This window comes from Anomaloglossus baeobatrachus, chromosome 6 (genome assembly GCF_048569485.1).
Source record: "Anomaloglossus baeobatrachus isolate aAnoBae1 chromosome 6, aAnoBae1.hap1, whole genome shotgun sequence".
Taxonomy (NCBI): Eukaryota; Metazoa; Chordata; class Amphibia; order Anura; family Aromobatidae; genus Anomaloglossus; species Anomaloglossus baeobatrachus.
Genome location: NC_134358.1, coordinates 68,454,518 through 68,471,776, shown reverse-complemented (window position 1 = coordinate 68,471,776; position 17,259 = coordinate 68,454,518).

Here is a 17,259-nt window from a genome sequence, read left to right as displayed (position 1 = left end):
GAATACTGCACCTGTGCCGCCTCCGTGCCAACAACCACCACTGCTCGGATCCGGACCCGCTGCATGGCTCGAGGGATCCTCTGGACCCGAGGGTCTCGCGGACACTCCGAATAAAATGGGGACGTTTTGTACGGGGTTGGTTGTAGGTTGTCTGTGATACCACCCACAGTGTGTGGTGAGGTATGGCACCACCGTTGCGGTTATGGGAGACCCGGGGAGATGTGATGGCAGCTGGATATTAACCCCTCCATGGGTAGGGATGGATGCCCCGGGGCCCAGTGTCTTTATGCTGAGGATTGGGAGTGCAGGGGCCGGCGCACCCGGCCAGGCCGGGGATGTTACTCACGGTGGAATAAAGCACACGAGTCCTGTGGAAAACCAAGGTGATGGTGGCCGGCTGCCAAAGATGGGTGTATCTGGTCCCACACCCGGGTATGGTAGTCAAAAGTCTCTCTCCACTGCACTGTTTGGTAGATGGGACTGCCTGGTGTAAAACACAGAAGTCCGCTCCCGGTCCTTTGGTTGGGAGCCGTGCCCGTCTGACGCTGACCCTTGGGATCTACGGGCCCTGGCGGTTTCCCTATCCCTCTCGGTGGGTGGTTGTCTACTTTTCGGGACTTAGGTTGGGACAGGACCTATAATCCTGCCCTCAATTGGTTAATTAGCTAGGCCGTTGGTGCCGGTCCTGGCTTCAGGGTCCAAGTACCCCCTTCTGTGCACATGGTTTCCGGTCGTTCTCCGGTGTCTGTACCGGTGGGCTACAACCCTGTCTCGGTCCACTCTAGATCCCCGAAACCATCTTCCTGCAGACTCTGGCTACCGTCTGCCACCTAGCCAAGGTGTCAGGCCTCCGACCCTGGCACCTGTAAGTTTCACCTCCACTCCACACTTGAACTCAGACTTAATCTAATCTCACTGTTTTCCCACCTCGGGCTGTCTAGACCCCTAGGTGGGCATTTCCTAACCGCCTGGTCCCGCCCACTGGTGTGTCTTTTCTTCCCTGAGGGGGGTGACTAGGGTTTCAGGTTGGCTGCTGTAACCCTTTGTGGGACTGGTGTTCTGCGGGGGCCTAAGTGTACATCTACCTGGTTCTCCAGGGCGCCACACACCCTGAATGAGGTGCAGTACTGTTACGTCCGGGTGGTGGAAACTCTGGACCGTACACCGTTTTCCCCTGAGGAGGCAGCCAGGCCGGTCACCCCGCCAGAGGGTCCTGATGCACGGCAGCCGAAGCACTATTGGTAGCCAGACAGTCCGTAGAGGAGCAGGAAAGGTGTATGTTGCTGAACCCACAGAGTTCTGGACGGTAGTCCGGGTGACGAGGCTCAGGGTCCGAGGCCGGGTTGTAGGGTCAGGCGGAATCCGGAACCTGCTGAGCGATGGGGCGGGTCACCGAACGGAGCCAGGGACTGGAGAGTGGCGGAGCTGCAGAGGTGGTGGAACATCCGCCGAAGTCACCGTCAGGGTCCAGGGATGGACTTGGTTTGGAGCGGCTGGCGTGGCAGGACAGGCTCTGCGAGACAGACAGGGTTAATACAGGGCAAAGCACAGGGTAAAGCAATACGGGGACCTGAACACTAGCTTGCTAAACACGTAGAACAGGCCCCGCCCACCAGGAAAGAGAAACCTAATATACCCTGTACCTGTCTATGCAATTTCCTGTTTCTGGGTGCTGGCCCTTTAAGAGAGGGTCAATGACCGCGCGCGCGCCCTAATGCGCATGCGCGAGGTCCATGTGCCAGAAGCCAGTCCAGGAAGCGGTGAGGAGGAAGCAGGAGCGCCCGGCTGTGTGTCCCATGTCGCAGAGGAGCGCCGGGAGCGGGGAGCAGGACACAAGGAGGGTGCAGGCGCGGAGGACGGGACCGGAACCGGGGTGGTGAGCAGGGGACGCCGGCGGGAACCGGGGAGCGGGCCACGGGGACCGGAGTGCGGGGCACGGGGACCGGAGAGCGGGGCCCGGGGACCAGGAAGCGTGACAAGTACCCTGAGTGGTGCCTGAAGCCGCAGGGGTGCCACACATGTAATACAGAAACCTGATTTAAACAATTTGTCATTTTCTGATGATAGCTTCCTTGTAAACACATGGTTAACCATGAGGCACTGACACAGGTTTCATTGACGGGTGACACATTTTTTTTTGTAATAGAGACAAAACAGCAGAGGGGTAAATAGAAAAACATTACTGTCTAAACATAGGGATTTTACTGTATGACACTCCAGAATTATATACCATATTTTTCATTTTATAAGACGCACCGGATTATAAGACGCAGCCCAAATTTAGAGGAGGAAAATAGATAAAATAATTTTGAATGTTAAAATGAGGGTCCGTCTTATAATCTTAGTGCATCATAATCCTAATGCTCACCTGGGAGAGCGCCAGTGGTAGAGCGGTTCAGGAAGGTCACATGAGGCAGGGTGATGCTGCGGGTTCAGAGGAGAGGGTGTTGCAGCTCAGGAGGGTCGGCGATACTGCAGGCTCGAGGGTGTCACGGCGGCGGTGAACGACATTGATTTGCCAGCCGACTGCGGGGGTGGCATGGAGACGGAGCGACTCAGGAGTGTCATATTTCGGGGTGTCTCAGTGGCGGGTGCCATTCATGTAACTGTGGGCTCCTTTGAATCGCCCGCAGTTGACGAGATGGACTTCAAGAAAATAGCTACGGAGATGTCGCATGCACAGATAGGACTCCTTGGCCATTTATTTGAAGTCCATCGCGTCAATCTGTGCACGCCCCGCCTCCGCGATCGTTTTGTTGAAGTCCGTAGCGTCAACCGCAGGCGATTCAATGGAGTCTGCAGTCAGATTAATACACCACCAAGACACCCCATCCTGTGACCCTCCTGAGCTGCTACACTGTTCCTCCGAGCCCTCAATATCGCCGACCCTGCCTCCTATGACCCCGCTCCACCACCACCGCCCTAATAAGCCATGTCCGAATTGTAATTTCAAGATGCATACAATCCATTTTACCCCTAGTTTGGGGGGAAAAAGTGCATCTTATAATCCGGAAAATGCAGTAATTATCCTATATTTTAATTGTTTTATGCCAGAAAATTGGCATAAATACGTTGACAAGTCTTCTATATTAGCGTCCCATAATAGACAGCCTCTTTATTATAAGAATTGCTTAGGCGATCAGCCGACTTACTTGGGTCTGGATGTTGACTTCTGCAAAATTGTTGGTTTTGGTGTAATACTACATGCAACCAGATGAGTACTGAGGCTACCAGAACAAGATAGGGTAGGTGTTAAGTGAAGAAACCTCCATCTATGATGATTATTTGCCCCAATAGAATATATGGACTGGTGCCATACTGATGGATATCAATTAGCATCCTAAATGTCTTCTGGGATTATTTCGGAATTACTGAAAAGTTAGAAATAACAGTAATAATAATAATAATAATAATTCACATTGAGGACCATGTAACTATTATAAGCTTAAAAATGAAAGTAATATTGCCATGTAAATGGTGATTGTTCTGCAATTTTCATCTTGCTCATGATGTAAGAGACATCAACAATCCTGGCACTGTCCCATTATGGGATTTTAGTGAACCAATTTTCTACTTGAACGCTTGTCTAGGGCATAAGGTAAAACATTAGTCTCTCAGTATTAACAAATATGCTAATAATGTCCATGACGAGTATGCCGTTAAATCACTCAGCATGGGAAATCATATGACAGTGTGGATCAATCAAGGTTGGAGGTTGCAGGCTGTAATATACATAATACCATCAAGGCTCTGCTCTCCTCTGGCTTATAGCTTCTTTTACAAGGTCCCGCAAAAATGATGGGTCGACGTAATGGAAATGTCATTATAGTCATTTGGATCCACTGGTGTCTGTAATGTGGGTCCTGTAACAAGTTTAGTTTTTTCAGTATCTAAACTGAAGCATAAACTTATAAAGGTTCAGCCCTCTGTCAAATAGCTTCAAATTCTACCTGCTGACATTATTATTATTTATTATTTTAGCGGCATTTATTCCATGGCGCTTTCTGAGTCAAAAGGGTATACATAAAAACAAGTACAATACTCATGAACAATACAAGTCACAGACTGCTATAGAAGGAGATAAGACCCTGCCCGCAAGGGCTCACAGTTTACAGGGGATGCGCAAGGATACAGTAGGTGAGGGTGGAGATGGTCGTGTGGTGCTATAGCGGACTGAGGGTTATTATAGATTGTAGACTTTTTGGAAGAGATGGGCCTTCAGGTTCCTTATGCAGCTTTCAATGGTAGGTGAGAGTCTGATGTGTTGGGGTAGAGAGTTCCAGAGTATGGGGGAGGCACGGGAGAAATCTTGTATGCGATTGTGGAAAGAGGAGATAAGTGGGGAGTAGAGAAGGAGATCATGTGAAGATCGGAGGTTTCATGCAGGTAGGTACTGAGAGACTAGGTCACAGATGTATGGAGGAGATTGGTTATGGATGGCTTTGTATGTCATGGATAGTGTTTTGAATTAGAGTCTTTGGGTAATGGGAAGCCAGTGAAGGGATTGGCATGGAGGAGAGGCTGGAGAATAAGAAACGGGAGAGGTGGATTAATCGGATGGCAGAGTTTAGGATAGATTGGAGGGGTGCAAGAGTGTTGGAAGGGAGGCCACAGAACAGGAGGTTGTAGTAGTCGAGGCGGGAGATGATGAGGGCAGGCACTAGTGTTTTGCTGATTCTTGGTTAAGAATGCAGAAATCCAGGATATTTACATACATTCCACCATGTATATATTTTTTGCTGGAAGGTATGAATTGTTTCCAAAATGTTTACAATTTTCTGCATTTACTTACATCTTTTTAGCATAGCACCAATGGACACCGCGCAAACCAAAAAAGGATCAAAACCCCTCCAGCCAATTTTCATAACTGCAACATATGATTTTGATTCATAACCTTACTGCTACAAGGTAAACTGTGAAAAATATGTTCATCATTGAGGAACTCCTTTCTTTAATTTCTAACTCAAAAAGTTTGCATAGCAGTAAGTTTTCACTCAGATTCACATATCTGGTGGTGGGTCTCCTGACCCAAACGTGACAGCCTCACAGGCATATATGATGGTGTGGATTTTGGGTTAAGAAACTCATGACTGGTCTGTGTATCGTGATCTGGACTACGAAACATGGATGTGTGAATCCCTAAAGTATGAAGAATTTAGACTGATTGCTTCGACTTTGCTCAGAATCCCTAAGACTGTACCTGATGCCATTCTCTTCCTGGGAATCCTTCACCATTTTCTGAAAAATCTTTAGACCCCATTCTTATGACCATGTTTTTCATTAATTGAACAGATGTATAATATATTATATGGAGCATGTTCACATGTCCATTTTTTTATAGAACAGTTCTCCAGAAGGATAACAAAAGGAAAACATTTTTCGTGTATCAAAAATAAAATAATTCAAGCATCTCCAACCCAATGGGACCAATTTTGACCAGTGCTTTGGATTAGATTTTCGACGAAATACATAGACTTGAATAAACTACTTAGATTACACATTGTGCTTCATCTTTCCTTCATCGGCAGCGCAGATTGTTAACTACTTTTCATCCTGATATACGGTTTTTATCATAAGAATTTCATCAGTTTTTAATGTATGCAAAAAAAAAATTATCTTAAGAGTCTAATATCAATTATTTGGTAAAAAAATAGACAACAAATGGGTTTCATGTAGATGATATCCAAGTGCTGAATGAGCTCTCAGGCCCTGTGTGCACGCTGCGGATTTACCGTGGATTTTGCCGTGGATTTGCCCCAGATTTGTTGCAGAAAATGTGTTTAAAATTGTTGCAGTCATTCCCCAGCAAATCCTATGGGTTTTGAAAAATTGTTGTTCACACACTGCGTTTTTTTATACCCGCGGATTTACCCGCGGATTTTTCGCTACGGAGTTAATGAGCATGTCACTTCTTTTCCGCCGGTACCCGCAGTTTTTGCCATAGATAATGGTAAAAATCCGCGGGGACCAACTTGCGGAAAATCTGCAGTAAATCCGTCATAAACCACGGCAAAACCGCAGCAAATCACGGCAAAAACGTGGATGCGGTTTTACCGCGGTTTTACCTCGAGTGCGGGATTCTTTCCTTCCGTTTTTTTCTTAAGAAAAAGGCACTTTCTAGTGCGCACAAGCAGTAAATGGACAGCTTTCCAATGACACGGATGACATCCATGTGCTATTTGTTTTTATGTTCTTTTTTCACAAAGCCACTCATTTGAATGGTTGTGTTAGAAACATAATTCCAACTAAACACTTTCCATGTATTTTTTTGTGGACACTCAGGACACAAAAGAACTCAAACATGTGAACAGCCGCATATAATAGTTTTGTGTTCTATCCATGAAGAACCAGATAGAACACATACATGAAAAACTGATGTCTGAATGAGAAAACTGATGTCTGAATGAGGCCTAAGGGGCACTTTGCACACTATGACATCGCAGGTGCGATGTCGGTGGGGTCATGTCGAAAGTGACGCACTTCCGGCATCGCTCTCGACATTGTAGTGTGTAAATTCTAGATGATACAATTAACAAGCGCAAAAGCGTCGTAATCGTATCATCGGTGTAGTGTCGGGGAATTCCATAATTACGCTGCTGCGACGGTACGATGTTGTTCCTCGCTCCTGCGGCAGCACACATCGCTGTGTGTGAAGCTGTTGAAGCGAGGAACATCACCTTACCTGCTTCCCGCAGCTCATGCCGACTATGCTGAAGAAAGGAGGTGGGTGGGATGTTTACGTCCCGCTCAGCTCTGACCCTCCGCTGCTATTGGCCGCCTGCCGTGTGACGTCGCAGTGACGCCACACGACCCGCCCCCTTAATAAGGAGGCGGTTCGTCGGCCAGAGCGACTTCGCAGGGCAGGTGAGTGCATGTGAAGCTGCCGTAGTGATAATGTTCGCTACGGCAGCTATCACTAGATATCGCAGCTGTGACGGGGGCGCGGGGACTGTCACGCTCGGCATCGCAGCATCGGCTTGCGATGTCGTAGTGTGCAAAGTGCCCCTAAGGCCATGTGCACACAATTGTTTTGAGGTGGCTGCAGGCTGATATTTTTAGGCTGGGGGAGAGCAATAACCATGGATCTCCCCAGCTTGAGAATACCAGCCCCCATCAGTCTGCTTTATCTTGTCTGAGTATCAAACTTGGTGGCGGGAACTGTTTTTTAAAATTATTTATTTAAATAATTAAAATACTCACTGGGATCCCTGGTGTTTTGAAACACAGCCAAGAAAAAGAACACAGCTGGGGCATGCAGCCTGTAGCTGTTTGCTTTATCTCTGCTAGGTATCAATATATGGGGGACCCTAGGTCATTTTTTTCAATTTATTTATTTTTATACTCCACTGCCAATCACAGACACCGGCACATCGGCAGTCTGATTACAACCAATTATAGATGCTGTCACAGAGAGTGGGGGAGAGAAGTAAATATGCATGAGGGTTAATGAGCGGACCCAGAATGAATGTGACAGCCACCCGGGACAATTCGTAAGTATAAATCTACTGATTTAATCTGTATTGTTCTACCTTTTAACTTTTTTACATTTTTATCCGGGGAGCCGAACCCGAACATGAAAAGGACATACAATACAAAGTCTTTGTTCTGGGTTCAGCACCGAACACAAGGTGTCAGGGGCAGACTCTGAACTTAACAGTTCAGGTTCGCTCACCCCTACTTATGACACTTTAGTCTATACATTCTCACTACTCTAGGTCTTTAATTAAGTCATCTAAAATACTACGGTTTCCCTCTCTTAATCTTATACTGATCGCTAGAGATGATTATTAGCATTTTCTGAATACCCAAACACGCTGCAAACATATATATATATATATATATATATAGTGTGATTTCAGGCCTGATCCTGTCCATTCCCCACACTTATGTAAGCACCTGTTAGATTTTTTGTAATTTTGTATTTAACGAATTTTATCCATTCTAATTTAAATAAAGGTTGATTGTTAGGCATTTTTCCCTTTGCTCGAATCTTAGTTGTATCATTTATAGTGTGCATGGTAGAAAAAAATATACTATTATCAAATAAAAGAATGCTGGTGTTTTCTAAAGTGGCTTCACCTACACAAACCTCGACGGGTCGGCCGGCTTTTTAAAAGGAACCTGATTGGTGATACATGCTGCCCGATTCAAAAGCAGCATGTATCAGACACCAGCTGTTGATCATGACTAAGGACAATTGCGTCTGAAACGCGTAGATCGGAGGAGTTATGTTTTATTCCTTCTTCCCCCTTTTTTAACCATTATTGGAATAAACTGAAATTTTAACTTTAGTTTAAGTTTCTATGGACGTTCTTTGTGCTGGGGATCTGCCTTTTTTTGATTGACCACAGCCTTCTTGACCCACGAGCACCGTCCGGATTTTCCTTCCTGGAATGACTACATGGCGGTGAGCTGATTCACTCTTTTTTATGATCAGACACCAGCTGTATGATGCACGGGGGACAATCAGGATGCTTTGCTGAATTGAGTCAAACTTTCTTTTTTCCTAACCTGGCATCTTTTAGAACCTGACATGGATGAATAAAAATCACTCAAAAGACCAGCAAAGAAGTTGTATAATAGAAATGAATAGGAAAAGTGTCAAGAGAGATTGTTCAGACATCTTTTGGCGCAAACTCATTCCTAGAGACTCCATAAAATTTATTATAAGCACATGTCCTTAAACTGCTCCGTAAAATATGCAGCCATGTTACATTGGCACATGATCTTTCACAGGATTCTATATTAAAGCCAACTGCACTTACAGTGACATGCATTTTAATATGAAAAATATGCATAAATTAATGAAACTATTTTTATCACCTTTATTATAATTATTTTTTATATATCTTATTGGTAATTATCATGTTGCAATCTAGAACCTCCCCCAAGACATCTACTGTGCGTTTGTTGTTCCACTTATGACCAACAGGTGGCGGAGAACTTAAATGCAATGGGACTGATGGTCGTTTAGCTTCTATTAATTGCTCATCAACGGTTCCCTGTGTTCTAGTTTTAGCCGTTTGATGTGTATTATTTATATATTTCTTTAATTATACTTTTTATTAGCTGCTGTGTTATCAGGAATGATAATTTGCCCTTTTGATTTTATGTACTTTTAAATCTGCAGCCTACTACAAATGCAGTTATAAAAACCATAAATGTCATTTCATTTGATAAAATCATTTTTTGTAACATGAGATTAGTTTATAGAGTGTATCCCGTTTAATAGCTTCTCTGACCCCTAGTTAAGTCTGCATGCTTTTACAACATGAGCAATTTTAGAGCAAGACATCTATGTTAAGTATACTGTGTGTTTGTCAATATACTGTATATTAGATGGAGATATGAGTGACGTGGGGGTCCTGTAATCATGTAATATTTCATAGCCTCTGCTAAATTTCTGGAGCCTCAGTGCAAAACGTATATATATTGGCTCTACAATAGTGCAACATAAAGCCCCCATTATTTCTCCAATTTTACCTGTAGTTTCAGGTGACAGTTCAGAATAAGAACTTTTGTGTACACAGGAGGAATACAACTATTTCTGTCCAATATATGACTTGTATTCTGGGGGTTTTCATCAGTTTCCCTCTCTGCAGGGTCTATCCTTAATTTTCAGTTGACTTTCAGCTGGTGGGTGAAGATTAGCTGCTATGATGTTTCTCATATACAACACATAAAGACATCATGTCACACCAAGACAATGGAATATCAGGAAAACCAATGGAGATGTTTAAGGAAGGTCCTGGCGAAAGTGAGAGGGGTCACCACCTCACACTCACCTGTGGTTGATCCCTGCACTAACTTACATCCCTAGATGGGTCCTTCCCCCATGCGTGGTCAAGGCCCTCTTTGACACTGAACTTACCACAACTAGTAAGTAGGGTAGCGAGACACTAGTGGCGCCCCGGCAGTCTGGTTGCCACAGCAGTGTTGCCCTCCTCAAAAGGGTTAATGCTGAGTCTGGAGGTAGTTGGGGAAATCCATTGGCCAGTAAGTACCACCATCCAACAGTTTCTCTCCCAGGCCAGCAGAAGGAGCTCTAAACCTGGAATTCCAGGGAGGATCCCTTAAGCTCTGACCTGGGGGAGGAGTTAGTTAGTCTGTGAGGAGAGTTCAGTGAAAGAGGAACTCGAGTAGTGTGGTGTGTCAGCTGGGAGCTGAGCCAGATTGCTCAGCCCAGGAAAACACAGGCCACAGAGAGGCAAAAGAGGAGAAGAACATTGGGGAGTGGAGCCCAGCCAGCTCACCCCGACGTGATCGCTAGAAAACTTGAATATCGGAGTTCAGGGCCACTTGAGTACCAGTGGTCGCATCCGGAGTACGAGAGGACTGCAGGTCTCTGTCCACCCCACACCCGGAGGCACAGCTGTAAAGTCAGGACTAGGAGCCCAGATAGAAAGAACGGCACCTTTGACAGTCCACGCAGCCCGCCATACGGGGAAGGTAACAAATTACCTCAGAGCAGCAGAACGGGTCTCAGTATACTGAAACAGTCAGGGGAAAACACTGTGGAAAAGAAGCGCAATAGGGTCTTACCCCAGAAAGAAGGGGGGGGAGTCAAGGAGGGTGGTCTCACTCACCTATAGGGGTTGTGAAAGTCACAACGCCTATAACAGCATTTCAAGAAATCCAAGCCACGGCAGCGGACCCAAAAATTGGCAGATAACAGAGAGTAGTAGATAGGGATGTCAAACCGCGCCACTGACTCAGCCGATCCAGGAGGTTATGGATTGATGTTGCTTTTATTCATTACACAGATCAAGTCAACGCGTTTCAGGAGTCACAGCTCCCTTCATCAGGACAGACTGGCAAGCAAAACAAGAGATTTGTTTTGCTTGCCAGTCTGTCCTGATGAAGGGAGCTGTGACTCCTGAAACGCGTTGACTTGATCTGTGTAATGAATAAAAGCAACATCAATCCATAACCTCCTGGATCGGCTGAGTCAGTGGCGCGGTTTGACATCCCTATCTACTACTCTCTGTTATATACTGAAACAGTGGGACCCCGGTTACACAAACAGAGCGTAGGGAGCTGGCCTCATTACTCATCTGGCCAGTGTGAGACCCCCGACTGCTTCCAGGCCACTGGATCAAAATTACCACCTGTAACAGGCTCCCTGGACTTCACTGTTGGTAAAGACAAGTAAAGGAGAAGGTATAAAGAATCATTGTCTGTCTGTTCCTTTATATCGCCCTGTCGGCCCTGCACCTCGTCCACAAACACTTTAGACTTTACCTAGCACCAAAGGTTGCCCCGGGGTACCCGCTCTACCTGTGGAGAGCAATAAACACCTCAGCTGCCATAACATCAGCCCCGGAGGTCCCTTCCAGCAGCTGCGGCTCCATAGCTGCAAATTACCACAGGTTACATAGTTACATAGTTACATAGTTACTAAGGTTTAAAAAAGACCTAGGTCCATCTAGTTCAACCTTCCTCCACCAGTTCTACATTTGATCACTTAGTCATTTATAACCAACAATGTTGTGTGTATGGAGTAATTCATCCAGCCCTTTTTTGAAAGCTGTTATAGTACCTGCCATTACTACCTCTTGTGGTAGGGTATTCCACAGTCTGTCTGCTCTAACTGTAAAGAACCCTTTCCTATTTAGCTGCCGGAATCTCTTTTCTTCCACTCGCAGTGAGTGCCCCCTGGTCCTTAGTATTGTTTTCGGAAGAAATAAGTCATGTGCCAGTCCTTTATATTGACCACACATATATTTATACATATAAATGAGATCTCCTCTGAGACGTCTTTTTTCTAAGCTAAACATATCTAACTTTTTCAACCTGTCATCATATGTGAGGCCTCCATTCCTTGTAGTAGTCTAGTTGCCCGCCTTTGAACTGACTCTAACTTCTGAATGTCCTTTTTAAAATGTGGAGTCCAAAACTGGACCCCATATTCCAGATGTGGCCTTACAAGTGATTTATAGAGAGGTAACAATACGTTGGGATCCCGGGATCTAATCTCTCTTTTTATACACCCTAGAATCTTGTTTGCTTTAGCAGCTGCTGCCTGACATTGAGTGCTGCTGCTCAGGTGACGTCACGAATCTTATATAAACATTATCACCATCTCCCCCAATATCGCCATATTTTGTATTGACTACACCAGGGTCACGGAGTCGGGCCCCGTCACAGCTGACTACCCCGGACTAGTCCGGCCCGACACCGAGTCACCTAAGGCCCTGGGGTGGGATAGTCACTAGTCCCACTACTACAATAAGACAACTTGAGGAAGGTAAGACAAATGGATGGGAAAGACACTACAATTAGATATCATACGTTTCTCCAGAAGGAAACTTCTGGCTTATTATAGTGAGGGTGACCAGACAGTACCCCCATTCATGCCTTACGAGGACTAACTGAATTGAGGTTCCAGACATGTCTAATTTCTGGACAATGGTATTTTCAGGTGTCCGGTTCCTAGGACTTTTTGAACCCCAAATGAGGGGGGAAATGCATCGGGACATTGTTGAACATTCTTTTGGGAAAAAAACCTTGGTGGGGTAGATACTCCCTATGGACCTTCATGGAGCTACTAAATACTGCTACGTATCCCCTACCTTGGGCCATTTTCTACTTATTATGAGGTTTATTAACTATCCTTGTCTTTTTGTCCCCTGATGGGGATATATGTTTTTTCATGTAAACATTTACCATATATTAGTGGGTGGACTTATTGAGATTCTGACCTAATTAATGTGTTATATAGTTTGTTTGTTCACATGCACTTGCACTTCATGAGGTCATTGGTGGAGGGCACAATACCTAGTGGTAGGTTAGGGGTTTAATAGCAACAGCCGCCGAGGAACGAGGGCACCATAAAAATTAGGGTGGTTGAACCTCTGTTGTCAGGCAGGGGAAAGTGCAGGTCTCGGCCCATGATCTTAATATCATAATTGCACTGTCCATACCCTTTTCCTCACAGGTCACCACTGATCTCTACCCCTAACGTAGTTCGTTCACTGCGTTGCCCTTGTGTAGATTGTACACATTACCTTTTGTTTGGATTTGTTTGCTTGGGATTCTAGCATAATTTAATAAAGGTTATTCTATTTTAGAGGTGTTTTTCTTTGGTTTGAATATTTATATCTCTTATATTTTATTGGTTTGTTGGTCTTTTACAACTTGAGGAAATGGATGGGAAAGACACTACAAATATAAATCCAGAAGGAAACTTCTCAGCTGCAACTAAAATGAGACCTCAGCTTCTTCAGAGGCTGGCTCCTTCCAAGTGGTCAGTATAGAGATTCTATCACCAGCATGGAGTAAGGCTAGGAGTGGGTAAAATAGGAAGGGTGTGATGACAAGATGCCACAGCTGTGATTAAAGCTATGAGTAATTTCAGCCAGAAAGGAAAGAATCCTTAACCCTTTCAGCATCAACTGAAAATAAATCCACTCCAGTACAAGATATGTCCTGCAGACATGACACACTTGTGATACATCAGGAATTCCTGCTGTCCTGTCTTTAAACATTACACAAATAAAACAGCAACACAGAGAACAATTTGTGACATACTGTAACTAAAGTCTTACGGGACCTTGGGCAAAATGTGGACCTGGACCTTCCCACCAGATGTTAGGGCCATGGTGCTGGTGCTAGAATTTCTATTCATTCTCTTTAAGTATTACCACCATTATGTTACTGGAAAAAAAACATTATACCAAGACCTTTCTACTAACAGCCAACAGACAAATACTGCCACACTATGACCAAAACATATGTACCGCCCCTCTCTCAGCAGCCGAGCTGCTCGGATCCGGTCCTTCTGTGGGTGGCTCAAGGGTCTTGCGGTCACTTCAAATGAAAAGGGGGAGTGATGGGATGGTGGATGTGGGACGTATATGTACGGGCTGAGCCGTACAGAGTTTGTGACGCCACCCATGGTATGTGGTGATATTGGACACCACCGCTGCAGTTACGGGGCACCCGGGGAGATGTTGCGCAGCAAGTTGTTAACCCCTCCATGGGCAGGGATGGTGGCCCCGGGACCCGTTGGGGTTTGGTGGTGCAGGGAGATATGCGACCGCAGGGTGCTGATGTAGTCACTATTAGAAAAACACACGAGTCTCTGGTAAACCAAGGTGATGGTGGTCGGTGCCCGCAGCCGGCTGCGTTTGTGTTCCCCCACCCGGTTGGTGGTCTCTGTCTCTCTTTTGCACCTGTGTTAGAATGGTGGACTGCCTGTGCTTGCAACTTCAGACGCTGGCCCGTGGGATCTCTGAGCCTTGGCAGTAGCCTGTTATCCCCCTGGTGGGCTGTTGCCTTCAATCAGGACTTTGGGTGGGACAGGACCTCTAGTCCTGGCCGCAATCAGTTAATTAACTAGTGCCAGTAGCTTCTGGATCTAGCTTCAGAGTCTGAGTACCCCCGTGTGCTCCAGTTTCCGAGTCAGTTCCCCGGGTCGGTACCGGCGGGCCACTACCCTGTCCCGGTCCACCTCGGTTCTACCGAGCCGTCTTCCAGGCTCCTGCAGACGGAGACCGCCGTCTACCTCCTAGCCAAAGGCACCAGGGCTCCTACCCTGGTACCTGTCAGTTTTACTCAGGCCTAGACACAGGCCTGACCTCCACACTCCTTGAACTCTACAACTGAACTGACTTTTCCCCGCCCCGGGCTGTCTAAAACTCCTAGGTGGGCGTCTTCCAACCGCCTGGTTTCGCCCCCTGGTGTGTCTATCAAGCCCTTAGGGGGGTGGCTAGGGTTTTAGAGTTTGGCTGTGTGTTACCTGTGAGGGAAAGGTGTAATGCGGGGCCCTATTTGTGACTACCTGGCCCTGCCAGTGCGTCACACATACAGTAACATCATATATTGTTTAGTGGTGCCGGAATAATGCCACCATACTGAGCTATAACAAAAATCACTGTATTAAGCATAGCAATTTCACAACCCTTTACAATAGCTTTTGTGGGGGTGTGTTCTTCCCCCTCAGTATGCTGCTGCCTGTTTATGATTGGTCAATGTCACACAGGGGACAAAGTACATGCACCAATAGAAAAATCTCTAGTAATGCCCCCCTTGAAGTTGCCATGAATTATAACTTAAACTTTACAAACTAATTTTTCTGCTATGGAAAAAATAAATAAAAAAAGAATCTCTGTCTTATTTTCAGCTCTGCAGCCACATGATGTGGACAGTTTAATATGCTCAATCTGATAAAATGTCCTATTTTGGCTTTTATATATTTTTTTGCTGTATAGATTGACAATGCACACTGCTTTATTCCTTGCAGTGAAAAAACCTATACTATATTGTCTTTATCTAGGGTGGGTAATTAATTTTCAAGAGGGGCCACATGAGAGACCATGGCTGGTGTGAAGGGCAGAACCAGTAGGCTGAAATGAATTATGCTCAATATCAATATTAACATATTAATTATAGTTATTATTTTATATTAATATTAATTGTATTACATAATTAATTATGCTGAGTTGACATCCCTTTATATACAGTATGAGCCCACACATAGCCTCCTAGATACAGTATGAGCCCCACATAACCTCCTATAAACGGCATGAGACCTCACGCAGTCCCCTACAAAAAGTATGAGCCCCCACATAGTCTCTCTATATACAGTATGAACTCCCACCAAGTCACTAAACATAGTATATAGTTTGAGTTCACAACATAGCTTCTCTATATACAGATTATTTTCTGCACCAAATCTGCAAGGAAAAAATAAGCAATGTGTGCAGAAAACGTCAGAACTCTCATTGGCTTTGCTGACATAAGGAAAGGCATGCAGATATGTGACAAAACTGCACACAAAAACACATGAAAAATGCATCAAAAACACACTATGTGTACATGGCCTTAGTTTTATATTCTACTAATGGAAACCACAGCTTGTGCGTCAAAAAAAAAGCCGTCATGTAGCTCATACAAAAACTAATTTTTGTTATTATTATTATTTATTATTATAGCGCCATTTATTCCATGGCACTTTACAAGTGAAAGAGGGTATACGTACAACAATCATTAACAGTACATAACAGACTGGTACAGGAGGAGAGAGGACCCTGCCCGCGAGGTCTCACAGTCTACAGGGAATGGGTGATGGTACAATAGGTGAGGACAGAGCTGGTTGCGCTGTGGTGTACTGAACTGAGGGTTATTGTAGGTTGTAGGCTTCTTGGAAGAGGTGGGTCTTCAGGTTCCTCTTATAATTTCCACGGCAGGGAGAGTCTGATATGCTGAGGTAGAGCGTTCCAGAGTATGGGGGAGGCACTGGAGAAATCTTGGATGCGATTGTGGGAAGAGGTGATAGGAGAGGAGTAGAGAAGGAGATCTTGTGAGGATCTGAGGTTGCGTGCAGGTAGGTACCGGGAGACTAGGTCACAGATGAAGGGAGGAGACAGGTTGTGGATGGCTTTGTAGGTCATGGTTAATGTTTTGAACTGGAGTCTTTGGGCGATGGAAAACCAGTGAAGGGATTGGGAGAGTGGCGAGGCTGGGGAGTAGCGAGGGGAGAGGTGGATTAAGCGGGCCATTACTTGTACAAAAGTGATATAGCATAATTACAACTATATAAATTATAAAGCTATAGAATAAAGTTAACCCATTAATTGTGCAGCAAATAAAAAGTGCACATTTTAAAATATGAAAAAACAATATTTTTTTTCCCATAGACAGTTAAAATTTAGGATATAGGTGGAACTGAGAAATGCAACTCATCTTAGAAAAAATATGCCCTAAAATTTAAAAAAAAAATGATATCTCCTGAAAAACAACGCTGAAAGAACGTAAAAAGATGGGGCCATTTAGGCCAAATTAGGCCTGGTCCTTAAGGGGTTAAGGTTGAGAATAAATACAAGGTGAAGCAGTTAAAAGAAGATGTTGCACCCTTTAAGTCTAGAAGAGCAAGAAGTGCAGGGACATGCAGAATTTACTAGCCATGTCTTAAGTAAAGCGCTCCTCAGCCGGGAGTGTGCCATCGCCCCGCACGCTTGCATTTGTATGGCTCCCTATCTCTATGTAAGAAGTGGCTCCTCTTTCACAGTCAGTTCCATATAGATTTCACTGGAAATGCAAAAAAAAAAAAAGCTATATCTCCTAAACAAATTAAATCATCCGGTAACAGCGTGACCTTTAACAAGCAGAAAGAAGTTGTTGGCCTTTGAAGTAAAGCATGAGCCTGACTCTCTCCCAATATCATGATATTCTGATTAGTGATGAGCGAGTACTAAAAAGCTCGGGTGCTCGAAGCTCGGGCCGAGCCTCCCAAGATACTCGTGTACTCGGCCCGAG